We start from the raw sequence: 27,996 nt of genomic DNA, 5'->3' as shown, positions 1-27,996 counted from the left end.
ACGATCTCAACCTTATATACTAATTGGAAATTTGGAAGACATGCAGGGATTGCGCCTGTGTTGTCGGGTTTAATTAATTTTCTGTTGAAAAGTACATAGCTTGACCAATTGGTAATTGCCCACCACCAGTCTACTCGTTAAAGTCCATAGAGACCCCATATACACCAACGTTCTCAACACGTTCAAGTCAACTATAATACTTCGTTGCATTCCTCAAAGGAATATTAGAGAATATTACTCGAGTTCATCCGATTGTGATTAAGAAATCTCGTTAAACAAATCTTATAATTGAAATTGTTTATTTTTTAATTAAAATTTTTGCTACATTGAAGAGTTTCAAACAATAAATCTAAATTACTCCTACCTATCAACCTAGACCTGCCCACACCACTAGTTTTCTTAATCATAGTTTAAATATGTATCATCTCTACCCAAAAAAAAAAATATATATATATATATAATAATAAGAGAATATTTGTAGTGCATAATGAAAATTTTAAAGTGCTAAATTAGCACTCATTCATCATTTCAACTAATTTTTAATATTAATAGAAGTCGCAGATGATGCTTTATTGCGTAGGGGTGGGTTGAAAAAATCGAAAATTGAAAAAAAAAGAACTGAAAAGTGACCAGTAACCGAAAAAAATTAAACCAAAAGTACAAAATGGAACCGAACCGAATAAATTATAAATTAGTATTTTTTTATTTAAATTAAATTATATGTTAACATCTTCGAAGCCCAATTCCAAACATTAGTTAGTTTCAGCACAATTTACAGAAGCCCAACTTCAAGCCGAAAACATATCAATATTATAATTGTCCATTACCTAAAAGGAAATCCTATGATCGGTATAGGGGATGGTACATTATGTGTCATTATATAAATGGTGAGATAAATATGTTAAAAAATTAATAACTTAAAACATAAAATTTCCTACTACTTATATAAAATCACGTGGTGTATCCCCGTGTATCGGTCACAATGTAAAATTTCTCGCCTATTGGACCTATTCCTTTTCTCTCCCGTTCTGCAAATTCTTAGTCAACACCTTCTGTGTGATTCTTGTGAATTTGTTCAAAGAAGGGCTAGGGGATTTGCATGGGTGAAAAGTTGTGGTAGGTATGGTGGGGAATTGCAACTTTATCTCATCTGTGATTCATCAGATTCTACTGTTTTTTCAGAATATTAATCTGTTTCAGTTAGATTTCAGATCCTATAATGTATATGATAATTTTTTTTTTTTTAATTTGATTGGACTTATTATAACAGGTGTGAATGTCACAGAGCAAAATTCCATTCATTGTCATTTTGGTACATATGAATCTGTTGATTGCTCCGTCACTCAGCAATGAACTTCTTGTGAATGTTAAAAGAACAAAAATAAAAATAAAAAATTGAACCGAAACCGAATAAAAAATAACCGAACGAAAAGCAAATCGAATTGAACAGGAAATTCGGTTTGGTTTTTGGTTTTGGTAAAAAAATAGAACCGAATGAAATCGAACCCACCTCTATTACGGTAACGGAAAAGAATTATACATGCACCTTGGTGCGAATTTGATTCTCACTTATTATCCTCAATTAATAACTAACTATTATCCTCAAATATCAAAGATATGCATCAAATCAATGAATCATGAGCATGCAGAATAACTCAACAACCACACTGAGGCATGGCTCTTCATGAAGTGGGGTATAGATCTCGTTGCTCCGCCCAGGAAGGCCAAAGGAGACAAAGAATATCTTATAGTAGCAAGTAGCAACGTACTACTTCTCCAAGTGGATTAAAGCAGAGTCTCTGTGATTACTGATGCGGTGGTCAAAGCTTTTGTCAAGAAAAATATCATTTGCCGATTCGGCACTCCACATACCATTCTCACCGACAATGGTCTGCAATTAACCAGCTCCAAGGTCACAGACTAGTACGAAAAATTCGGAATCAACCCTCACACTTAAACAGAAGCTTCAAACTAAACGATCACTCAACGCTTGAAGTAAACACTTGAGCAAAAGAAGCGCAAATGGCCAGAAGTGTTACCCGGAGTTCTATATGCGTATCGCACTCCTGTTCGGAAAGCAACAGGAGAAACTCTGTTTTCCATGGCTTATGGAATTGAAGCTATGATCCTAGTCCAAGTCACAACAATGTCAAACTTGTATACTAAAGAACGAACTGAATTGAAAAATGTCGGAATTCTCTAGTTCGAACTTGACTTTGCGGAAGAGCACAGGGAATGCTCCCAAGTCCGCTTGCAGCCTATCAACAACAAATTCGGTCATACTGCAACAAAAGGAGTTAAACCTCGAAACTTTCAAAGTGGATACCTTGTTTTAAGGGAAGTCTTCGGGAACACCAAAGTACCTGCAGAGGGCAAGCTCAGGACAAACTGGGAAGGTCTATACATGGTCCTTAGAGTAAGAGGCAAAAGAACATACAATCTTACACAGATGGATGGAACTCCAATCCTTAAGAGGTTGAATATGATAAACCTAGTTTGGATAAATCTCTACACCCTAACGAAAGGTCCACATCAGCACCACCAATTCAACCTTCCCGCTGCAATCTGCTGTACAACCTGGACAAGCTGTACAACCTGGACAACAGACCGAAGGAATAAACTCAACCTGCACAATCACATGGCTACTGCCACCTTTATTCACATGGCTACTGCCACCTTTATTCACATGGCTACTGCCATCTTTTATTGTTGTTTATCTACTATCTTTATGGTTGTTTTTTTGTATATAAACCGCTGCCATTGCAGCATTGAGAAATATAATTGATCAAAGCAATATTCATTATGGTATCTCAGAGCTGACAGTCTAACCGACCAAAAGCTTTATTTTATTTTATTTTTTTTTTTCTCTCCCATGGCGTCCAGTTCAAGTCCCTCCCATCTCTCTCTTCCAAATGCTTCCAACTTTCTGACTATCAAGTTGGATCGTACCAACTATCCCCTATGGCATGCCCAGATGTTGCCCTTACTTCGCAGCAGGAATCTGGTGTCTTTTGTCGATGGAACCAACCCATGTCCTCCTGCCTTCTTAAAGGACGATGCTGGCCAACTCACTGATAAAACCAATCCTGACTTTGATGCATGGATTCAGCACGATGCTATGGTTCTCTCTTGGATCAACAGTTCGGTTCATCCCACAGTTCTTGCCTCTCTTATTGGTAAGACTAGTTCTCTTTCTGCATGGACTTGTTTACGTGACAGGTATGCTTCTCAGTCTACTGGCCGCCTCCTCCAATTGCGTAGTGAGCTTATGAATACCCATCGTGGTGATTCCTCTATTGCTGAGTTTCTTGATCGTATTAATTGTCTTGCTGACACTCTCTCCCTCTCTGGTTCTCCTGTGACTGACTCTGATCTTGTTGCCATTATTTTAAATAATGTTGGGCCTGCTTATGAGAGTACTGTTGCTTCTGCACAAGCACGGGATGAGGCCATCAATTACAATGCCTTGGAGGCTCTTCTTCTTGGTGCAGAGAGACGTCAAAAGCTTCATACTATGTTTGAAACTGGGCCCACTGCCCTTGCTGCTGGAAGAGGTCGTTTCGGCTCTTCCCGTGGTCACGGTGCTCCTCGCGGAGGCCGTGGTCACTTCAATGGCAGCCGTGGTCAGTTTTCTCCTCGTCCTCAAGCCCAAGACCACTATGCTCCTCCACCCCGACAAACCCATAATGGCGTTCTTGGTGCTCCTCCTTCTCCAACCCAATCTGGTGGGCGTATCCAATGCCAAATATGTCGTCGTCACGGCCATTCTGCCATTGATTGTTTCAATCGCCTTAATATGGCCTATGAAGGACGTGTTCCTGCTCCACGTCTCCAAGCTTATGCTGCTGCTGCACCGTCTCCGGCATCTGCCTCTCCCTCTGGCATTCAAAACTGGCTTTTTGACTCTGGAGCCAATGCACATATCACCAATGATTTACATCAGGTTTCGAATCCTCGTCCCTACAATGGCACTGACAATGTTAATGGCGTGGTGGATGGATCAGGTTTGCACATTTCTCATGTTGGCACTTCTTTTCTTCACACACCCAATCACTCATTTACCCTTCCCAACACCCTTCACTGCCCTAATGCTTCTACTAATGTTATTTCCATCAATCAATTTACCAACGACAACCATTGTTCACTAACCTTATATCCCAATTCCTATCGTATTCAGGACCTTCAAACGGGGAAGATGCTTTTGCAAGGCCGGAGTAAAAATGGTTTTTATCCATTTTCAAGTTCTTCTGTGGTCAACCATGGAGTCTCTGCATTTGTTGGTGTTAGGGTGTCGGATGCTATTTGGCATTCTAGGTTAGGTCACCCTGCAATTTCTGTTTTGCGTCGTCTAATTTCCCAAAATAAATTACCTTTAACTGGTAATGCAACCTACGACTTTTGTTCATCATGTCCCCTTGGCAAAAGTCATAAGTTGCCATTTAATTTATCTTCTTCCCAGTCATCGTGTCATTTGGAATTAATACATTCCGATGTATGGATTTCTCCTTCTTATTCAATTAATGGTTACAAGTATTATGTTGTTTTTGTAGATGACTTTTCTCGTTATGCATGGCTCTATCCTTTAAAGTTAAAATCTGATGTTTTTCAAACCTTTGTTCATTTTAAAAAGCTTGCAGAAAATATGTTCAACACCAAAATTAAATTTTTTCAGTCTGATGGTGGAGGAGAGTTTGTCAATTCCTCTTTTAAACACCTTTTCTCTCAACATGGCATTCATCATAGACTCAGTTGTCCTCATCATCCCGAGCAAAACGGTCTCGCAGAACGTAAACATCGTCATCTTGTTGAAATTGGCTTAACTTTACTTGCTCATGCGTCTCTTCCTCACACTTTTTGGGATGACGCTTTTCACACTGCAAATTATCTCATTAATCGTCTTCCCACCAAAATCTTGAATGGCGTCTCCCCTTTCCAAAAACTGTTTTCAAAATCACCCCAGTATGATTTTCTCAAAGTATTTGGTTGTGCTTGTTTTCCCTATTTACGTCCATACACTGATACTAAACTTAAGTTTCGATCAAAACAATGCATTTTCTTAGGATACTCATTAAATTATCAAGGTTATAAATGTTATGATCCTACCACTGGCAAGTCTTTTCTGTCTCGTCATGTCATTTTCAATGAAAAGAGTTTTCCCTATACAGACCTTGCTACTCCGACCTTGTCAAAACCGACTCAGTTGGACCATGTCCTGCCCATTGATACCTTCCAGTACACCCCACCACGTTCGACCCCACGGACCCCTCCTTCTCTTGTCACCACCTCACCCTCTCCCCTGCTCCCTAACCCGGTCTCCCATACTATCCTTCCATCCTCTATCCCAGACTCCCATTCTTACCCACCAACTCCCACTACTCACGTGAATATTGAACCTGCCAACACCACTTCTCACACTGTTCCATCCACTCATCCCATGATCACGCGTGGTCAACAAGGAATTCGAAAACCAAATCCCAGATATGCTTGCATCACTACTGTTACTAATACTTTGGTTGAGCCCACATGTTTTTCCCAGGCCAATAAGTCTCCCCAATGGCGCCAAGCAATGGCAGATGAATTTAACGCTTTACAGCGTACAGGCACTTGGACTTTGGTACCCTACAAGTCTTCTATGAATGTGTTACCAAATAAATGGGTGTATCGCATAAAAAAGAACTCTGATGGTTCCATCGAGCGTTTTAAAGCTAGACTAGTTGCAAATGGATTTCATCAGCAAGAAGGCATTGATTTCTGCGAAACCTTCAGTCCGGTGGTCACCCATGCCACCATTAGGCTCATTCTCTCTATTGCTCTTCACTTTCAGTGGCCTATCCGCCAGCTTGATGTTCAAAATGCCTTCCTTCATGGCACCTTGAATGAGGAAGTTTATATGCGCCAACCTGCAGGGTTCATTGATCCACAGTTTCCCTCTCATGTGTGTCGACTTCGAAGGTCCCTATACGGTTTGAAACAAGCACCCCGTGCTTGGTTTCAATGTTTTTCCCAGAAACTAGAAGACTTGGGCTTCACTGCTTCCCAAGCTGACTCGTCTCTCTTCACCTATTTTGATGGCTCAACAATCCTTTATCTTCTCATCTATGTGGATGACATTTTAATCACAGGGAACAACAATGCTCACTTGTCTCAGTTTATCACGCAGCTTGGTGCTCATTTTGCAATGAAAGATCTTGGTCCCTTACACTACTTCTTGGGAATGGAGGTTTCCCGGACGCCTTCTGCCTTCTATCTCACTCAATCCAAGTACATTTTGGAGCTTCTACAGAACACTAATATGGTTGACGCCAAGCCCATCTCAACGCCAGTTCCCAGTGGTAAACGCTTGAGTTTATATGATGGTGAGCCCCTCTCCGATGGATCTTCTTTTCGCAGTGTTGTGGGAGCCCTTCAATACCTTCTCTTTACCCGTCCTGATATTGCTTATGCTGTCAACCAAGTATGTCAGTACATGCACTCTCCAACTACTGCACATTGGGCTGCAGTCAAACGCATACTACGGTATTTGAAAGGCACACATGATCATGGTTTAATTTACAAACCCAGTCCTCTCACTCTAACTGCCTTCGCTGATGCTGACTACGCTGGTGACCCTGATAACCGTCGTTCCACTGGCGGTCACTGCATATTTCTTGGAGATAATTTAATTTCCTGGAGTTCGAAAAAGCAACGTGGAGTGTCACGGTCTAGCACAGAGGCGGAGTATCGTCAACTTGCCTATACTTCTGCCCATCTCTCATGGTTTCGCAATCTATTCCGTGATCTATATCTTCCATTACAGCCACCTCGTCTCTGGTGTGATAATATCAGTGCCATTGCTGTTGCTTCCAATCCCGTTTATCAAGCTCGCATGCGCCATGTTGAAGTGGATTATCACTACATCCGGGACAAGGTCATTCGCAAGGAAATTGATGTTGGTTATGTGGCTACCACAGACCAAATTGCCGATTTTTTAACCAAAGGTTTGTCATCTGTTCGCTTCCATTATCTTATCTCCAAGCTTCCTGTTCGTCAACGCCCTGTCAGCTTGCGGGGGCGTGATAAACCTAGTTTGGATAAATCTCTACACCCTAACGAAAGGTCCACATCAGCACCACCAATTCAACCTTCCCGCTGCAATCTGCTGTACAACCTGGACAAGCTGTACAACCTGGACAACAGACCGAAGGAATAAACTCAACCTGCACAATCACATGGCTACTGCCACCTTTATTCACATGGCTACTGCCACCTTTATTCACATGGCTACTGCCATCTTTTATTGTTGTTTATCTACTATCTTTATGGTTGTTTTTTTGTATATAAACCGCTGCCATTGCAGCATTGAGAAATATAATTGATCAAAGCAATATTCATTAGAATATTGCCAAACTCTGACGATATTATTAAGAACCTCAATGTCGTTCGTCTAACCGTAAATATTGAGAAACAACTCCAAAGCTTGCCTAAATCAAGGTACCTTTGCCAAAGATGAACCATGAGGTAGACAGACATTGTATCATCTTTCTTTAGAACTACACTAGTGATTTGATTTAGGTCTGCTGAAATTATGGTCGATCGAATTATGGCTTGAGTGTGCTCTGCATTTTGTAGTCCGTTTGCATCAACAGTAACCGGCTGACGGTTCTATAATGGCCAGAAGATAATAGGAGATTGAACTGACTACCCAATTTCGGTTGTCGTTGCGGCAGATAAGCATATCTTTGGTAGGCACCGAGGCTGGCATGACCAAACCACTCGTTGGAATACTAGATGGAATGATTATAGCGGAATGAGGTCTAGTCATTATCACCTCATTTAGACTTGGAGTTGTGGCATGCTGCTGTTACCATTCCATTACCGCGCGGACTATATCTTCCATTCCTTTGAACGAATCACTCGCCGTCACTTTCCGGCATTACTCTCTCTTCGTCTCCTCTCACCACTTCCAGTGGTTGCTGTTATTGCTGTTGTGATTGCAGCATTGTTGGAGGTGGTGTTCATCACCTTGATCTCCAAGGAAAAAAATATATATGTAGAATGATAAATTATGTCATTTAAAAAAATTAATGAAGGTTATTATAGGAATTAAAAATATTCATTAAAGATTTAGTTCCGTTTTTTACAAAAGTAGCTTTTAAAAGCAATATACATGTTACTTTTAAAAACAATTAACAAACTGCTTTTGAAAGCTGTTGTCTGGAAGTTATTATTTTAAAATTAATTATGATATTTTATTTTTATCTAACATTTATTATTTTTTAACTTTAAAGTGAAACAGATTTTTTTATATAAAAATAATAATAATAACAAAAGGGAGCCTAAAACACTTACTCTTTAGACATTTGTATGTATTACCCACATTGTTTACGTGTACTACAATTATATCCATAAAGGATCATCAATTCATAATGAGTAATGCTATGTAGATCAAATTTTTTAAATTAAATTGCAAACCAAATAATGTATTACTAATAAGAAATAAGTATGTTAATCGATACTTAATTAATAATCCAGTAATCTACAATCACATCATTTAATTTACAAATTTAATTTAAAAAATTTGATTTCTCTAGCATTACTCATTCATAATTGTTCATAGAATCGATCAGGAGTATCCAGCAGAGGGGCAAATCCCACCTTTCCCCTAGCAACGTCATACCCCACATGGAACCTCTTCTGCTGAACATTCCCAATAATCCCAATGTCCCTATCATCCTTGTTTCCTGCAAAAGCCAAGCAAAACTGCGGAGCACTCTGCTGAAAAAAATATCCCGGCAGCGTCCACGTCCACCGTAACCCCGCCGCCAAACACAAATCCTATCTTTGGATACGACATCGTTTGGAATCCGCTGAAATCGTAACACGTGTCCAGCAAGGTGGAAGTCGAGTTAGCCGACGGGTACCTCTTCATTGGTGCCTGAAATGCTCCCCGCAGTGCGGCGTATGCCGTGGCCGGGAGGCGCGTGATCACCATCCCTGTGTCGATAATGGTCCCGAAAGTCCGAAGCCGAAATAGAAAGTTGACGCCCGCCGACGTTGATGCCAACCAGTCTGAGGCCGTAAACCCCTGGACCTTGAGATAATGTGGGCAGCGGTGTGAATTTGACGGTCTTTCTCGAACCTTTGCCACCAGCTTTGCCGAAGCTGAGGTAACCGGTAGAGCTTGAAGTGGATGGGAGGCAGTAGGAGAAGAACCGTTTATATTTGTCGGCGGTTTGTTCGACTATGGAGATATTGCTTCGGCCGAGACCGAGTAAACCGGCGATGCCCCTAAATAAGCCTTGGTTGTTCTGGCCGCAGCTGAAGACAAAACCGTTAAAAACGTCTGTTGAAGTCATAGTTAGCTTCTCTTTGGCCCAGAAGCCGACTGTGAAGGAGCCGTCTCCAAACCGTTCGCCGTAAACACAGGTGGAGGCGGAACAACTGCTAGCAACACCGGAGGCTGCGAGCTGAGAACACGCGGCAGAGTTGCAGGAGATGTTGGAGTAAGAGGTAGAGAGAGAGGGGTCGAAGATGGGTCTTTCTGTGGGTAACAAGACCGAACACAAGGTTGGCATTGTGTCCAAGTGATGTCGCTGCCGGTGCCGAATAAGAGCGCGAGTTCCTTCTTAGGCGAGCCCAAGCCCATGCTGACCATGAAGTCGCCATAGCCCACTAAGGTTGCCTGACTGGGCGGGGATGACGGTGGCATCAGATTGTTTGAGTGGTCCTTCAGGGATTCTGTAGGTTTTGTTTCCAATGTTGAAACGGGAGTGGATCGAGCCGACTCAGGCTTCATCTTGCTCGAGGATTTGTGTGAGGTCCTCATCCTGAGCAGTAGTACTGCTTTTTGGTTTACGTAGGCGGAGTTGATTGCATGGCCCATGCCTGTGTACCACTTTTAGTACTGATGCCTTGTTATATTGTTATGACCTAAATTGGAATGTATATAGGAGTTCAGTTATCCAGATTCACAATTATTTTCATATATGCGTGTGTGTGTATATATATATATATAATTATATATTCATATAAATCCTTAAGCTGTAAACAAGCTTTAAGTAGGTGAAATAGTCACGCAATGAGATAAATTTATATAGAAATGTGAGACGTGAAGTCTAGTTTTTCTTGTAACCATAATATTGTATAGAAATATATATGTTTAGTATGCTATTTAAACATACAAACTTGACATAACTCGTAATCTCTAATAAAGGTGAGTCTTACTATTATATATGAGACTCGCCTGAGAGTATGTAAGCAAATATGTTAATTTTACTCTTCTACACACACACACACACACACTATATATATATATATATATATCTGTGTGTGTGTATTTGTAGCTGGAAGAGTAATATTCATGCACCATTCCAATCACTCCATGAATGCAGGTGTAAAACGAAGCAGGGTGCGATGCATTAAGATTGAAGAGACAACATGCAAGCATAGATAAATATATGGATAGGTAGAGAGACACGTATGTATGCACAATATATAAAGGGTTGGAAATTTAATTAAGTTATATGGCATTGACCTTTGGGAGAGGGACTGCAGGTTGCAGCTGGTAGAAGAGATTCCACTTCAACAGTGAAGGTGAGTTTTGTTTTCTCCTTCAGCCAACGAACAGAGAATTAGGCATAGAATTGAAGAGAAACCAATGAAAAACCTAAGGAATAATAACAATGATCTAGAAATGCGAGTTCCCATAGATATAAGTTATAACAAACCCAGAATATGTTGCTCCGTGAATGTAAGCATACGATCTCTTCCTTATATACTGATGGGAAGACAGGAATGTCAATTTACTGGGGATCTTGGGTTAATTTACATAATTTCCTCTCGGTTTAAATTTGCTGTTGATGATAAGCATGTAGTGGATCAAATGGTAATTACATACGATATAGTTTGTGGAATTTACTTTGTTGGTTGAGTGGAGTTACAGTAGTTCAACCTAGACTCCACATACCATACATACCGACGTCCTCAACACGTTCAGGTCCACAACCCTTTGTTTCTTTCCATCCTCAACACTTTCAGGTCCAATCTAACCCTTTGTTTTCTTTCCATCAAGGCCCACTCAACCTTAACATTAATTCGGTAATTTCTTGCATTCCCTCAAGGGAATATATAATAGTACTACTCGAGTTCACGCAATGTGATCAAAGAAACTATTTATTTTCTTAATCACCGTTTACATATGGAAAAAGCTAGGGATACTAAATTTGTAAACTAAATTTGCAAACCAAATAATGTGTCACAAATAGAAACTAAGCACGTTAATCAACACTTAAGTAATAATTCAATTATCAACATCCACATCATTTGGTTTATAAATTTGGTCTCTCTAGCATTACCCTTTAAACAAGCCTTTTAACAAGAGGGATCCCATTTTTCTAAAAAAATGGGAACATCCTTTTGACCGTTGGTTTGACTTTAATGAAATTGTGTGGTTGAGATTAAATCACAGATAACACAATCTCAACCACACAATTTCATTAAAAGCCAATCTAACGGTCAAGTGTCCCCATTTTAAAAAAAATAGGGATTCCTCTTGTTAAAGGATTCCACCCTTTAAATATATATCATATCTAATAAAAACTATCACATTATATGTCATTTAGTCATTGTATGTACATAATTGACAAATATCGTAAGAACCTTAGGGCGCGTATTTAGATTTACATGGACTTCTGTTGAGTTTTTAAAGTGATAAACTTTCATGGCAATAAGGCTGATGGCGATGATGGATGGAGGAGATGGTTATGGTAAGGTGGTGGTGCCAACATGGTGGTAGAAGTAGTGATAATGATAGTCATTGCATTTTAGTGGGTGGTGAAGTATATCCTAAAAAATTTTAGTAAAAATAAAATTCATCAAAATCTGTGGGGAAGAGGTTGAATTTCTCATGACAAAAAATTACCATAAAAGAGCAAAGTCCATTAAAATCCAAAACGATTTAAAATCCTTTAAAATAATTGAATACACCTTAACTTTTGTAAACTCACAAAAAAGTTATAATTAAATACCATAGGGTTTTTATAGACTTTTTAAAAGTTACAAAAAGTTTTTATCCAATACATGATGACTCTTGTTTACTCTTTAAAGTCTATTTATATTTTTTTTTAATCAAACCTTAAAGTATATATTGAATACCCTTGGATTTGAGAGTCAAGCAAAGCACGTCAATCTCCATACACAACGCACTCCCTTATTGTACAAAACCGTCAATTTGGTTAAACATATAAATTATTAAAGGGTTTTCTAATTGGAAAAATTAGTATCCAGTTCCTAGTTATTAATGTTCTTTGACTGAAACTTTATTAGTTTTCAAAGTTTGATCCAAGTCCCACATTAATGTAATAATGAATTTACATGTCAATTACAAAAATTTTTAAAATAAAAATTAATAATAGATTTAGAATTTTAATACTCACATCTTTATTAAACTCCTAACTAATTTTCAATTCAAAACATTCCAAAATAAATAAAAAATTAGAATAAGTTTGTACCCATTAGCTTTTATTTTTTAATCTTATATGTACCCATTCATGTAATTTTTTTTTTAAATTTTTTAATCTTAAAATGTACTCATTCTTAAATATTCCTATTTGTTATGTGTAAAATGTATCATTTTTTTAGGGAGTTTTAACGAAAAACCCACGGTACTGTTCACTTTAACGAAAAACCACATTTGTACACTAAAAAGTCAAACCTGGTACTATTCGTTTTACCCTTTATTTTGTCCTTATTATTAAAACTTAAAGTTTTCAAGCCCTTTTCATTAGTTTTCCTTTTTTTTTTTTTTTTAATATATATATAAAATGTATTCAATTTTTTTCTAATCCATTTTTAAACTTATATGGGTACTGTGACATCCCACATCGTCCAGGGGAGTGATCCTTATATGTATATTCCTATCTCTACCTAGCACGAGGCCTTTTGGGAGTTCACTGTCTTCGGGTTCCATCGGAACTTCGAAGTTAAGCGAGTAGCACACTAGAGCACTCCCATGATGGGTGACCCACTGGGAAGTTCTCGTGTGAGTTCCCAGAAACAAAATTGTGAGGGTGTGGTTGGGGCCCAAAGCGGACAATATCGTGTTACGGTGGTGGAGCGGGCCCGGGATGTGGTGGACCTCGAGCCGGTATGTGACAATTTGGTATCAGAGCCTAACCCTGGCCGTGGTGTGCCAACGAGGACGTCGGGCCCCTAAGGGGGGTGGATTGTAACATCCTACATCATCTAGGGGAGTGATCCTTATATGTATATTCCCATCCCTACTTAGCACGAGGCTTTTTGGGAGCTCATCGGCTTCGGATTTCATGGGAACTCCGAAGTTAAGCGAGTAGCGTGCGAGAGCACTCCTATGATGGGTGACCTACTGGGAAGTTCTCGTGTGAGTTCTCAGAAACAAAACCGTGAGGGCGTGGTTGGGGTCCAAAACAGACAATATCGTGCTACTGTGGTGGAGCGGGCCCGGGAAGTGGTACTGTGACATCCCACATCGCCCAAGGGAGTGATCCTTATATGTATATTCTTATCTCTACCTAGCACGAGGCCTTTTGGGAGCTCACTGACTTCGGGTGTGACATCCCACATCGCCCAAGGGAGTGATCCTTATATGTATATTCTTATCTCTACCTAGCACGAGGCCTTTTGGGAGCTCACTGACTTCGGGTTCCATCGGAACTCTGAAGTTAAGCGAGTAGCGCACGAGAGCACTCCCAGGATGGGTGACCTACTGGGAAGTTCTCGTGTGAGTTCCCAGAAACAAACCTGTGAGGGTGTGGTAGGGGCCCAAAGCGGACAATATCGTGCTACGGTGGTGGAGCGGGCCCGGGGTGTGGTGGGCGCCTGGGCCCCAGGGGAGTGATCTTTATATGTATATTCCTATCTTTACCTAGCACGAGGCTTTTTTGGGAGCTCACTGGCTTCGGGTTCCATCGGAACTCCGAAGTTAAGCGAGTAGCACGCGAGAGCATTCCCATGATGGGTGCCCCATTGGGAAGTTCTCGTGTGAGTTCCTAAAAAACAAAACCGTGAGGGTGTGTTGGGGGCCCAAAGCAGACAATATCGTGCTACGGTGGAGTCGGGCCCGGGATGTGGTCTCTCCTGGGCCGGGATGTGACAATTTGGTATCAAAGCCTAATCCTTAGCCGCGCGTGTGCCGACGAAGACGTTGAGCCCCCAATGGGGTAGATTGTGACATCCCACATCACCTAGGGGAGTGATCCTTATATGTGTATTCCTATCTCTACCTAGCACGAGGCTTTTTGGGAGCTCACTGGCTTCGGGTTCTATCGGAACTTCGAAGTTAAGCGAGTAGCGCGCGAGAGCATTCCCATAATGGGTGACCCACTGGGAAGTTCTCGTGTGAGTTCTTAGAAACAAAACTGTGAAGGTGTGTTGGGGGCCCAAAGCGGACAATATCGTGCTACGGTGGAGTCGGGCCTGGGATGTGGTTCCGCCCGGGCCGGGATGTGACAATTTAGTATCAGAGCCTAATCCCTGGCCGCGTGTGTGCCGACGAGGACGTCGGGCCCCCAAGGGGGGTGGATTATGACATCCCACATCGCCCTGGGGAGTGATCCTTATATGTATATTCCTATCTCTACTTAGCACGAGGCCTTTTGGGAGCTCACTGGCTTCGGGTTCTATCGGAACTCCGAAGTTAAGCGAGTAGCGCACGAGAGCACTCCCAGGATGGGTGACCCACTGGGAAGTTCTCGTGTGAGTTCCCAGAAACAAAACTGTGAGGGTGTGGTAGGGGCCCAAAGCGGACAATATCGTGCTACGGTGGTGGAGCGAGCCCGGGGTGTGGTGGACCCCGGGCCGGGATGTGGCAGGTACATTCTTTTTTCTTTGATTTTGAGAATGTATCCATGTCAAGTGTAATTGAAGAAATTTGCTAATGTTATTAAGCCTAATATCTTTTTTTTTTTTTTTTTTGTGATTTTTGAAGAATGTACCCATGTTTTGGTACAATAATTTTTTTGATTAATTTAGATGAATGTACCCATGTTTACACACACACACACACAATAGTATAATTTATATTTTAATATTTTTAATCCCACAAATTATGGTTTTTTTATTTAAAATCTCATTAATATAAACAACTATAAATTTCAATTTTTAATTTAAAAAATATAGTAACATTCATAGAAATAAATTATCACATTAATTTCAGGAACTTCGATTAAAAATTGAAAACCAACAAGATTTCAGTAAAAAAATATTCATACGCATCCAAAGTCTTCCTTTCTAATTTTATGTATATGAATACAATGAGAGTTAATTACAAGGGCAATGGACAAGCCAGTGCACACAGTAATAGTGCACTAATTATCTCAGTGCACTTGGAATTTGCATATAACCAAAGCCCATGTCAAATTTCCACAGTGCATTGATCATATATATGAATTTTCATTGGGATATCCTCAGGCGTAGTTCCAACTTCCACATATATGGATGCCCTTTCTAAGTCATGAGTCGTCCACTTATCTCTACCAAGATTAAGATTTCTTACAATTGTTCAATGCAACAAGAAAAGTCTGAATTTAATTACGAAATATATTGCTTACTTTGGGACTACTTTAAGAAAGTGTCATCCATATAAGCACATAAAAGTATTAACATGTAAACAATCTACGTCATTTTTGTGTATGACCCAAAAATTTCCATGTTTAATGATTATTTTTCAGTATTAGATTGATATGTCGTTAATTTTGATTCGATATACCGTTATGTGATCAACATTTCTTTTAAAAGAAATACAAGGACATAAACCTTATCCTAATAATAAAATATAAAAAAAATAAAAGGGCGAGACATAAATCTAATTCTCATGAAAGCAAAAATAAAAATACAAGAAAAATAGAAGGAGAGATATAAAGTTGAGCCATCTTGAAAACAAAAGAAAAAAGAAAAGAAAAGAGGGAGATGAGCTTTTACTCTAATAAATTTCCAAAATTAATACAAGTTAACAAATGTTTGGGATTTGACTCGGGAGTGGATCGAGCTGACTCGATCTTGGTCCTGACTTAAGATTTGAACATGAGAGTCTTGGTTTTATGTTGGTTAAGTTGAGAACGTGGCCACTTTCTACGCTGATGCCCTGTTCTTAATTGAAAAATATATTCAAACGTCTAAAAAGATAAAAAGGGGTTTGAATGGTTAAATACGATCTATAATAAGCTTTACAACTAGTTTTCCTTTCTATAAAAAAATGAGGACCCTTTTAGACAAAGGCTCTGTTAAAACATGTATTATTACATTTAAATTCACAGTTATATCCATTTTGTGAGTATTTTGAGTAAGTTTTTGGTGTATTTGGAACCCTGTTATGTGGTACCACTTAAATTTCTCTAGGAAATCATGGACCCAAAAATAATATCACCAAAAAATCTTTTTAGCATTTTAAAAACACTTTTAAACGAATTCTAATTTAATTCGTCGATATTTTTCTTCATATGTACAATGAAATACCTCAAAGAAAATGATGTTTTTGTCGTTAGTTGCAACGTTATTGCTTGCATCCCATGAAGATGATCTTTTAGTATTACTGTTACCAAAGTGGTTTACTTCAATTTTGGTCAAATTATTTTTTGTCAATTTTAATAACTTGGCCTTTACATGTAGGTCACGTTCTACCATAGTTTTCTTTTTATGTTCAAATTTCACTTTTCTTTGTTTGGATGAAGAAAATAAATTTAAAATTTAGACAAAAGTCAGAATTTATACATTAACATGCACAAATTTTTTTGTTTGGATTCATAAACATAAAAATTTGGAATTTCCAAGTGAAAAGAAAATCTCGAAATTTGAGACTTCTAATTTCCAAGTTTAAATTATATATATTAATAGTTGTCATTGTGAATTTTCATGAGGGGAAGTTTAAAAAATTAAAAAAAAAATGAAACTAAATTATTAGTGACCATCATTGTTAGTCCCATCACTGTTGTCGCCACCACCACTTGTCATGACCACTATTGCCGCCATTGCTACCCACCATCACCACCACTGCAACCACTGATCATTGTCATCGCCGCCACCACCACCATCATGACCAATTATCATCATCGTCTTTACTGCCGCCACCACCCACCATCGTCATTGCCACCACAGTTGACGCCACCACCACCACCAACCACCTTTGTTCTCATATATACACATTAAATTATGTATTTGAATTCCCTTATCTGTTTAGATTAGCCAAAAATGAAAATTCACAAATTCTTAAAAATAAATTTTATTCATTTTAAATTCCATCATTTTGGAATTTCTTGAAAATCTTTAATCGTCATCCAAACTTATTAGAATTATGGTAATATCACACTAAGTGAACCCAAATTTTTATTGATGCAAGTCCCCTACTTTTTCACACACAAAATAATTATTGTTTCATGGCTTGATTTTGCATTATTCCAACTTATTGAGTGAGACTGGATATAGAAAAATTATAGTATCGCAACGACAGAAACTACTTGCTTTTATTTCTTATTTCTATATAAGTTGCTGCTTGCGTACTTGAATTCTTTTTTATCTATTACACACACAAATCAATTGTCACTGTATAATTTGTGCCAATTCATCTATTTGTATCATCATGTGTACCACTTTTCTAATAGAAATGGAAACCACATGCATGACGGGTCCTAGCTTTATTACGCAGATGGTACAACTAAGTGATAAGTGTAGCATTACTCTAAAACTTGCTATATGTTGCTGCTGCTGGCTTAATCAAACTTTTTAGCCAGCCTAATTAAGCAAACTAATCACATAAGCCCTCAGGCTCCGGGGCATCCTGCAGGGGCAAATCCGATTTTACGACCACCCGCATCATACACCACCTGCAGCCTCTTCTGCTGAACGTTCCCAAATATCCCAAGGTCGTTGTCGTCGCTGTTCCCGGCAAACGCCAGGCAAACTTGATCGACACTCGCCCAGTACAATATCCCCGTTGCGTCCAAATCCAACGTCATCCCGCCCTCGAAAGCAAACGCAATCTTCGGATACGTCACCATTTCGACGTTGCTGAAGTCGTAGCAAGTGTCGAGAATAGAAAGCGCCGGAGCCGACGCGTAGCTCTTCATCCCCTGCCGAAACGCGTCCGGCAGTGCCGTGTACACCGTCGCCGGCAGGCGCGTGATCACCGTCCCGGAATCTATAATCGTCCCCGAGGAGGAAAAAATTGTACGGGAAATAGGTAATGTTTTCCCGCCAACGTTGATCCCGACGACGTCGAGGCCGTAAAACGACCCGCTTTAAGAAATGTCGGCGAGGGGCGTGAATTCCACGGCCTTGTAAGATTCGCTTCCTTTGCCGAACCTGAGGTATCCGGTGCCGCTTGATGTGGAGGGGAGGCAGTAGGAGAAGAACCGTTTGTATTTCAAGGCGGATTGCTCGACGAAGGAGATTTTATTCCGGCCCAGACCGAGCAAACCGGCGGTTTCACCGAAGTGGCCCTTGTTTCTCTGGCCGCACCCGAACAAAAACCCGTTAAAAACATCCGTCGACGGCAGGCTCAGCCGCTCTATCCCCAAAAATCCGACGGAGTAGGACCGGTCTCCGTACTGAATGGTGTAGATGCAGGTGGAGGTGGTGGAGCAGCGGGGGGTGTATCCTGTGGCTGACCTCAGCTGGGAACAAATGACAGAATTGCAGGAGACGTTGATGTATGAGGCGGAGGTTGCGGGGTCGAAAATGAGGGAGAGCTGCTTCTTGGGGGAGCGCAGGCCGACATTGACAATGTAATTGCCCGATCCCACTACTATTCCGGACTGGGCCGGGATGGTGGTGGCGGCGGATGGACGGAGTTTGCCAACAGTGGTTGTAGATAGTGATTTCTTGGTGTTGAACGGGAGTGGATTGAGTGGACTCGGGCTTGGTCCTGGTTGAGGATTTGGGCATGAGTTGGAGTTTTGGATTTGTTCTTGTTGATTCGAGAGCATGGTCCGTGCTTGTGTACCACTTTTGGTACCGATGAAGATGATGACTCCTTGCTCTCATCACCTGAATTCAAATAGATGATTCACAATTAGTTACACAAAGTTCTTTTTGAGGAATTACTTTGAATTGTAATATAACAATTTCTACAAACTTTTTTAACAAAAGCATTTTTCAAAAGGTAAAAAAAAAAAAAAAAAAAAAACACGCTTATGAGCGGAAATACTTCAACAAGGTAACATTTTCTTAAGGTCCCTTTTCATGGAATATGAAAACCCAATTTATTTAGGTTTGTGATATCTACACATCTCTTTTTACTTCTCATACATCTCTCATCAATTTCTGTTATTTGATATTCTTCAATTCATTTGGTCCGAATGTCGAAAATTAAGAAGGTATGTGAGAAGTAAACAGGGGTGTGTGGATAACACACCCCTTTATTTATGTCTTTAGTACGTAACATTTGCTTATAACGGGTGGCGTTTGTGAAACATTCATCTATCTAGTCTCTATACTCTTTGCATTATTTCGTAAATGACGGCACCATGCATCAATATTGAGTTTAAATCTTCTGCACTCAAAACTCTATTTGGCTTCTCTGTGACCCATAAGGCCGTCTTTGTCGTACCTGCTTATGTGGCCATGAATAACCAAAGAACATGCATGGTTTGTGGATATATTAATTGGTTTAGCACCAAAAGAAAAAGAAAAAAAAAGTTTTTATATCTTATGATTTCATGTTTCTGTTGAGTACATTGTCGAATTTAGTTAACTAATTGTATCATGTCTGTTTATTGCGTAATGTTTAATTGTTTTTTTTGCATACAGGAGTTTAGTTATATATTCATATATATTCATATATGTCCTTAAGCAATAAATAAGTTTTAAATAAATGAAATAGTCACGTAATGGGATAAATATATGTAGAAATGTGAGGTGGGAGGTGTGAGGTGTGAAGCCAAGTTTCTCTTGTGACCAATAATATTGTATGGACATGATTCATATGTTTAATATGCTATTTAAACATACAAAATTGACATAGTTACTCGTAATCTCTAATAGAACTGAGTCTTACCATTATATACGAGCTCACCTGAGAATATATAAACAAATATGTCAATTTTACTCTTCTACACACACACACACACATGTGTGTGTGTCAATTTTACATGCACCATTCCAATTACTCCATGAATGCATGTGGATGCAAATTTCTTCCTCCATGATCTTGAACAAAATTGCACCTACAAAACAAATAACACCTTAGGTCAAGGCCAAGAGTCTCACACGCCCACGATGAAGGGGGGGCTTTAGCCGAAGAACTTCCGATGCCAAGGTTAGAATTTTGAGAGAAAAGTGTTTGGAGAATTTAGAGAGTTTAGCAAGAGAATTGGAATTGGGTTTTGGAGAGAATGAGAGGGCTTTAATAGGGGTGTGGCTGGCCTCATTGGGTGAGAGAGGACCGGCCACTTGGCTCTCTTTGTAGGCTAGGTTCTTGATTTGTGTTTAATTGGGCATAATTGAATAATTAACTAATTAATTAGCCAATTAATAGAATAATTGTGTAATTGATTAGCTAATTAGTATAATAAAAAGGGAAAGATTTGGGAGTTACCTTGTGGAAAGGATTTGATGAGGATGGATAAAATAGGTTTTGAATTGTTACCTATTTTGGGCACTTTTGACTTGGTTGAGGGATGATTGCCCGCTGCTCACACGTAGGAATCCCGATGTGCCTCAAGGGTATTCTTGTCCTTTTCATCCAAAGATCCACGTGTCACATTGTGATTATTTTTGGCTCCACAATGCAGGTGTAAAATCAAGCATATTACGATGCATTAAGATTGAAGAGACAACATGCATGCATGGATAAATATATGGATAGGTAGAGAGACATGGACGGAGCTAATGAAGGCTCATTGGGGCAGATGCCCCCACTTGAATGATTCGTTTGTTAAGTTGCAGACTACATTTATATAATACACACGCGTTATTTTTAAATAAAATTTATGTATCTAATATCCAACATACATTCATAATACATATACTCCATACAAAATATTATATAATCAAAAGTATTCTTGTTCTGTCATTCAAACCGAAAAACCCCTCTCTCGCCTATCATGTATTAATATTTTTTCTCATCACTTTGCCACTTTCCACTACATTAAATTTTTTGTAACATTGGAATGGTGATACCTCATCATTTGAAGTCATCCATGTTACCGTATTGGGTGTAAGCCATACTATAATAAAGTTTTCTTAGTTGTTTTTCGGGTTGTCCCCTCTAAAAGAAATTTCTACCTTCGTCCTTGTAAAGAGACACGTATGTATGCACAATATATAAAGGGTTTGAAATTTAATTAAGTTATATGGGATTGACCTTTGGTGGAGGGAATGCAGGTTGCAGCTGGTAGAAGAGATTTCACTTCAACAGTGTGAAGATGGGTTTTGTTTTCTCCTTCAGCCAACGAACAGAGAATTAGGCATAGAAATGCAGAGAAACCAGTACAAAACCTAAGGAATATTAGCATCTAGAAATGTGAGTTGCCATGGATATTAGTTATAAGAACCCCAAAATTAGTATGTTGCTTCGTGAATGTAAGCATACGGTCTCTTCCTTATATACTGACTGGAAGACAGGGATGGCAATTTACTGCGGATCTTGGGTTAATTTACATAATTTCCTCTCTGTTTAATTTTCTGATTATGATAGGAGAAAAACTTGTGTGGGGCTTGGCATGCCACTGGACTTTGCTAAGTGGTACTACAATCCACTCAAAAATCACCACGTGACAAGTCTTAAATATAATTTTTTTTCTCATTCTTTTATATTTAAAATTCTCATAATTATTTTTTTCACTAATGAATATGCATCAATTTAATGGCTTATATTTTGTTCGTTCCCCCCCCCCCCCCCTCTTTTCCCAAATATTCCCTCCAGTTTATGTTGCAGGGCATGCCTGCCTTCTTTAACTTCCCAAACAATCTCATTGTGTAATATTATTTGATTTATCTCTTCAAATATGCTCTTTACGAAGATTGAATCCTTTCCTCATAGCATAAGCATTGCGTACTTGAAAGGCTTCAATGGCAAAATTCACCACCATTCTAATTTTTACATCTTAAAACTCCATTGTCTCAGCAGCAACCTACCAATTAAAAAAAAAAAAGAAAAAAGGACTACCACATTAATAAAATACTAATAGTAAAGAATGGAAAAAACTATTGTATAAATATGTGGGTAATTCTTATCAACATATTAACCAGAACATTGATTAACATTTGAGCCCAAATATTAGATTAACATGTTAACGAAAACAAATAAAAAATTAGGCTAACCCTAATACAACTATATATATGGGTTATTCATGTCAAGTTCACATGATCAAATCAAGTATTGTATAAATAACGAAAAAACTTAAAGATTATTGATTGATTTCCATGACAAAAGTTGGAGAAAGTGATTTTGTTTAGGGTACATAATTTTTTCTGAAGAACAGTGAGAGAAAAAAGTCGGAGAGACAAAGAAGTGGGAGAGAGAAGAAAGTGAAAGAGTCCTGCAACATAAATTGGAGGGAATATTTGGGATGGATAATCGTATCTTGCCATCAATTGTCCCTTTTTTTTTTTTAAAAGAAAGAAAACAAAAAAAATATCCATTAGATTGATGTATATTAATTAGTGAGAAATATAATTATGAGAATCCTAAATATAAAAGAATGGGAAAAAAAAAAATTACATTTAAGACTTGTTACGTGGCGATTTTTTAGTGACTTGTAGTGCCACTTAGCAAAGTCCAGTGGTCAAGCCCCACACAAGTTTTTCTCTTATGATAGATTGATCAAGTGGTACTTACTTACCCACCATTCAATTAGTCAAAGCCTTATGGAATTACTTTGTTGGTTGAGTGGAGTTACAGTAGTTCAACCTAGATTCCACATGCCATACATACCGACGTCCTCAACACGTTCGGTACACTCTAACCCTTTGTTTTCTTTTTGATCAAGGTCCACTCGGCCTTAACATTAATTCGGTAATTTCCTTGCATTCCCTCAAAGGAATATATATATATATATATATATATATATATAAGAACATTACTCGAGTTCATCCAATGTGATTGAAGAAAACCATTTATTTTCTTAATTACGATTAAATAAAATAAAATAGAATACACCTAAACTTTTGCAAACTCACAAAAAGTTATAATTTTTTGGCTTTTTAGCCAAAATGGTCACTAAGATTTGCATAATACATCACTTTGGTCCCTGAGATTGTCCACCATCCATTATTTTGGTCATTCCGTTAACAACTCTATTAAGTGTCCTAGAGCTTTTGGCTGGAAATTTGGGTAATTTTCAAAGCTTCGTAACTCAATCGTTTCTTAACCAAATTTGACCCATAATATATCAAAATGAAGATAGGAAAGTGTAGAACAATACCTATTTGGAAGCCTAATGGTTGCTGTCAATGGCCGGAAAATAGCCTGAAAGGTGACTGGTCCGTGGAAAAACTGGAAAACTCGCTGGAAACTGGGTAAACTTTCAACGTTCATAACTTCTTCAATACTTAACAAAATCAAGTGATTCAAAAATGAAAATCATACTTCTCAATGAGACGAAGAGAATGGTATCCTTTTCAATGGCTAATTCGCCGTGGTTTGACCGGAAAAGGGCTTGAAAGTGGCTAACTTGAGACCAAGACAACCACTTTTGAGCCGTTTTCCGGCCAAACCATGAAAATTTATCCGTCTAAAAGGTACCACTCTCTTTGTCTTGTTGAGAAGTATGATTTTTGTTTTTGAATCACTCGATTTCGTTGAGTATTGAAGAAGTTATGAACGTTTAAAGTTTACCCAATTTCCGGTAAGTTTTCCAGTTTTCCCGCGGGCCAGTCACCTTTCAGGCTATTTTTCAGCCATCTCCGTCAATCATTGGGAATCCAAATAGCTATAATATTGTTCTACACTTTCCTATCTTCATTTTGATATATTATAGGTCGAATTTGGTTTAGAAACGATTGAGTTACGAAGTTTTAAAAATTGTCCACTTAACGGAGTTTTTAACGGAAGGACCAAAATAATGGATGGTGGACAATCTCAGGGACCATTTGTATTGATTTTCAATCTTAGGGACCAAAGTGATGTTTTATGCAAATCTCAGGGACCGTTTTGGCTAAAAAGCCTAATTTTTTTTTGTTTTGTCAAACGATAGATTTTGTTAGATTAGATGTTAGATTAGCCATCGATGGAGTTTGAACCCACGTCGTCATGCAATGGGTCAACACATTTCCACCACTGTGGTAAATGGTCACTTGCCACAAAAAGTTATAATTGAATACCATAAGATTGTCATAGACTTTTTAAAAGTTACAATAAGTCTTTATTCATACATGGTGACTTTAATTTGTTGACTCCTTTAAAGTGTATGTCGGAACCAAATCTGCGCTACTCGCTTAATGAACTCCGAAGTTAAGTGAGTTCGCGCGAGAGCAATCGCAGGATGGGTGACCCACTGGGAAGTTCTCATGTGAGTTTCCAGAAACAAAATCGTGAGGGCATGGTTGGGGCCCAAAATGGACAATATTGCGCTACGGCGGAGCGGGCTTGGGATGTGGTCGAGCCCGGGTCGGGATGTGACAATTTGGTATCATAGCCAATCCATGGCCGGAAGTGTGCCGACGAGGATGTCGAGCCCCTAAGTGGGGTGGATTGTAAGATCCCACATTGCCTAGGGGTGAGGATCTCGTAAGCCTTATATGTATATTCTCATCTCTACCTACCATGAGGCCTTTTGGGAGCTCACTGGCTTCGAGTTCCGTAGTCACATCCCGACCCGGGCCCCTACCATATCCCGGGCTCGACTCTATCGTAGCACGATATTGTCCGCTTTGGGCCCTGACCACGCCTTCACGGTTTTGTTTCTGGGAACTCATATAAGAACTTCCCTGCAGGTCACCCATCATAGGATTGCTCTCACGCTCTACTCGCTTAACTTTGGAGTTCCGATGGAACCCGAAGCCAGTGAGCTCCCAAAAAGCCTCGTGCTATAGGAGGTGGGCATGTACATATAAGGTATAGAGGATTCTCTCCCCTGGGCGATGTAGGATCTTATAATCCACCCCCCTTAGGGGCTCAACGTCCTTATCAGCACACTTCTTGTCAAGGATTGACTCTGATACCAAATTGTCACATCCCGACTTAGGCTCCCACCACATCCCGAGCTCGACTCCACCGTAGCACGATATTGTCCGCTTTGGGCCCCACCACGCCCTCACATTCCGTAGTTACATCCCGACCTGGGCCCCTACCATATCCCGAGCTCGACTCCATCGTAGCACAATATTGTCTGCTTTGGGCCCTGACCACGCCTTCACGGTTTTGTTTCTGGGAACTCACACAAGAACTTCTCAGCGGGTCACCCATCATAGGATTGTTTTCACGCTCTACTCGCTTAACTTCGGAGTTCCGATGGAACTCGAAGCTAGTGAGCTCCCAAAAAGCCTCGTGCTATAAGAGGTGGGCATGTACATATAAGGCATAGAGGATTCTCTCCCCTGGGCGATGTATGATCTTATAATCCACCCCCCTTAGGGGCTCGACGTCCTTATCAGCATACTTCCTGCCAAGGATTGACTCTGATACCAACTTGTCACATCCCAGCTTGGGCCCCACCATATCCCGAGCTCGACTCCACCGTAGCATGATATTGTCCGCTTTGGGCCCCACCACGCCCTCACGGTTTTGTTTCTAGGAACTCACGCAAACAGAACTTCCCAGTGGGTCACCCATCCTGGGAATGCTCTGGCCCCTTTTTCGCTTAACTTCGGAGTTCTTATGGAACCTGAAGCCAGTGAGCTCCCAAAAGGCCTCGTGCTATATGGAGGTGGGCATGTACATATAAGGCATAGATGATCCACTTCCCTTAACGATATGGGATCTAACAATCCATCCTCCTTAGAGGCCCGACGCCCTCGTTGGAACAATTTTGACCAGGGATTAGCTCTGATACCAAATTGTCACATGCCGGCCTGGGCCCCCACCATATCCCAGGCTCGACTCCACCGTAGCACGATATTGTCCGCTTTGGGCCCCGACCACGCCCTCACAATTTTGTTTATGGGAAGTTCTGCTAGCATGAGTTCCCAAAAACAAAACCTTGAGGGCGTGGTCGGGGCCCAAAGCGAACAATATCGTGCCAGGTGGAGTCGAGCTTGGGATGTGGTGGGGGCCTAAGCGGGATGTGACTATTGTAAGATCCCACATCGCCCAGGGATAAGGATCATGTAAGCATTATATGTATATTCTCATCTCTACTTAGCACAAGGCCATTTGGGAGCTCACTGGCTTCGGGTTCCGTAAAAACTCCGAAGTTAATCGAGTTCGCACGAGAGCAATCCCAGGATGGGTGACCCACTGAGAAGTTTTTGTGTGAGTTCCCAGAAATAAAACCGTGAGGGCGTGGTCGGGGCCCAAAGCGGACAATATCGTGCTACGGCGGAGTCGAGCCCGGGGACCTAGGCCAGGATGTGACACTGACGGGCAAGGGAGAGAGACTTTTTAAGGATAGAATCCTCGTTCTAAGTCAAGAGAATCCTAGAGGATATCTAGAAGTAGATATTGTAGTTGTGATTACTTGTGGCGCACGCCAATTCCTAGGTTTGCAAGGACTCTAAGACTTATAAGGATTTGATTGTGTCCATATGTGGATCAGATCGCGTACCTTGCACAACAAGCATGGTCGTTCCAACAGAGTCGCTTGGGCTTGGCTTATTTCCCCAGAACATGGTAATGGTGGCACCACTGCTTCGTCTGGTCCACAGAGCTGGTGAGTCCATGATGGGACTTTCAAGGTAGCGATATTCGGATCAGCCTTACTCCGGCCCTAGAAAATCATGGTCCCACAATTTATATATTTTTTTGTCAAACCTTAAAAGATATCGAAATTGAGAACTAAGCAAAGTCCATTAAACTCCATATGTAATACACCTCCGAATTGTACAAAACTGTCAATTTGTTTAAAACATATAAATTATTAAAAGGTATTCTAATTTAATAGATATTTTACAGATAATTTTTATATTGTAATTTCGTAAATAAAATGTTCTAGATACAATAATATATATGAAATGATGAGAGTTAATATCACAACGGCAATGGACAAGCCAGTGTACACAGTAGTAGTGCACTAGTTATCTCAGTGCACTTGGAAATTTTGCATATAACCGAAGTCAATGTCAAATTTCCAAAGTGCATTGATGACATATATGAATTTTCTTTGGGATATCCTCACGCGTAGTTCCAACTTCCACATATAAGGGCATCCATGAGTCGTCCACTTATTCTACCATGATTAAGATTTTTTACAATTGTTGAATGCAACAAGAAAAGTCTGAACTTAATTACGAATATATTTACTCACTTTGGGAGTACTTTAAGAAAGTGTCATCCACATCAGCACGCAGAAGTATTAACACTTAAACAATCTACGTTATTGTTACAAAATTTCTATGTTTAATGATTATTTTCACTATTTTGATATCCCGTTAATTTTGGATCGATATGCTGTTAATGTGATCAACATTTCTTTAAAGAAATACAGGAACATAAAACCTACTCTAATAATAAAATATGAAAGAATAGAGGGGGGGGGGGGAAATAAATCTGACTCTCATGAAAGAAAAAATAAAAATACAAGAAAAATAGGAAGGAAGACATAAATTTGACCCTTCTCGAAAACAAAAGAAAAATACAAAAAAGGGATATAGAGCTTTAACTCTAAACAATTTCCAAAATTAATAGAAGTTAAAAAATGTTTTAGATTTGACTAGGGAGTGGATCGAGTTGACTAGGTCTTGGTCTTGATTTTGTATTTGACCATGAGAGTTTTCTTTTTAATTTAAGTTTTTTAGCAAACGATATTATTTAGGGGTGAGCTTAGTCTTACAATGGGTTAGTAATAATGTGGTTCAAATTTGCCATTGGCGAGAATCGAATCTAAGATATCTCACTTACGAGTGGAGGAATACCATTAAACCGTAATACTAAGTGACTAGAGTTTTGGTTTT

General features: G+C 39.6%; 2 pseudogenes; both read right to left on the bottom strand.

The window, feature by feature from the left end:
- Positions 1–8,580: 8,580 nt before the first annotated feature.
- Positions 8,581–10,686, bottom strand: LOC103949775 (annotated as a pseudogene).
- A 6,788-nt stretch (positions 10,687–17,474) lies between these two features.
- LOC103949777 lies at positions 17,475–19,460 on the bottom strand (annotated as a pseudogene).
- Between the last annotated feature and the right edge of the window lie 8,536 nt (positions 19,461–27,996).

Source organism: the organism of the source record quoted next, unplaced genomic scaffold, assembly GCF_019419815.1.
Source record: "Pyrus x bretschneideri cultivar Hongxiangsu unplaced genomic scaffold, Pyrus_bretschneideri_v1 Contig28, whole genome shotgun sequence".
Lineage (NCBI taxonomy): Eukaryota > Viridiplantae > Streptophyta > Magnoliopsida > Rosales > Rosaceae > Pyrus > Pyrus x bretschneideri.
The sequence above is the reverse complement of the archived record's forward strand: the minus strand, read 5'-3'. Positions and strand labels throughout refer to the sequence as shown.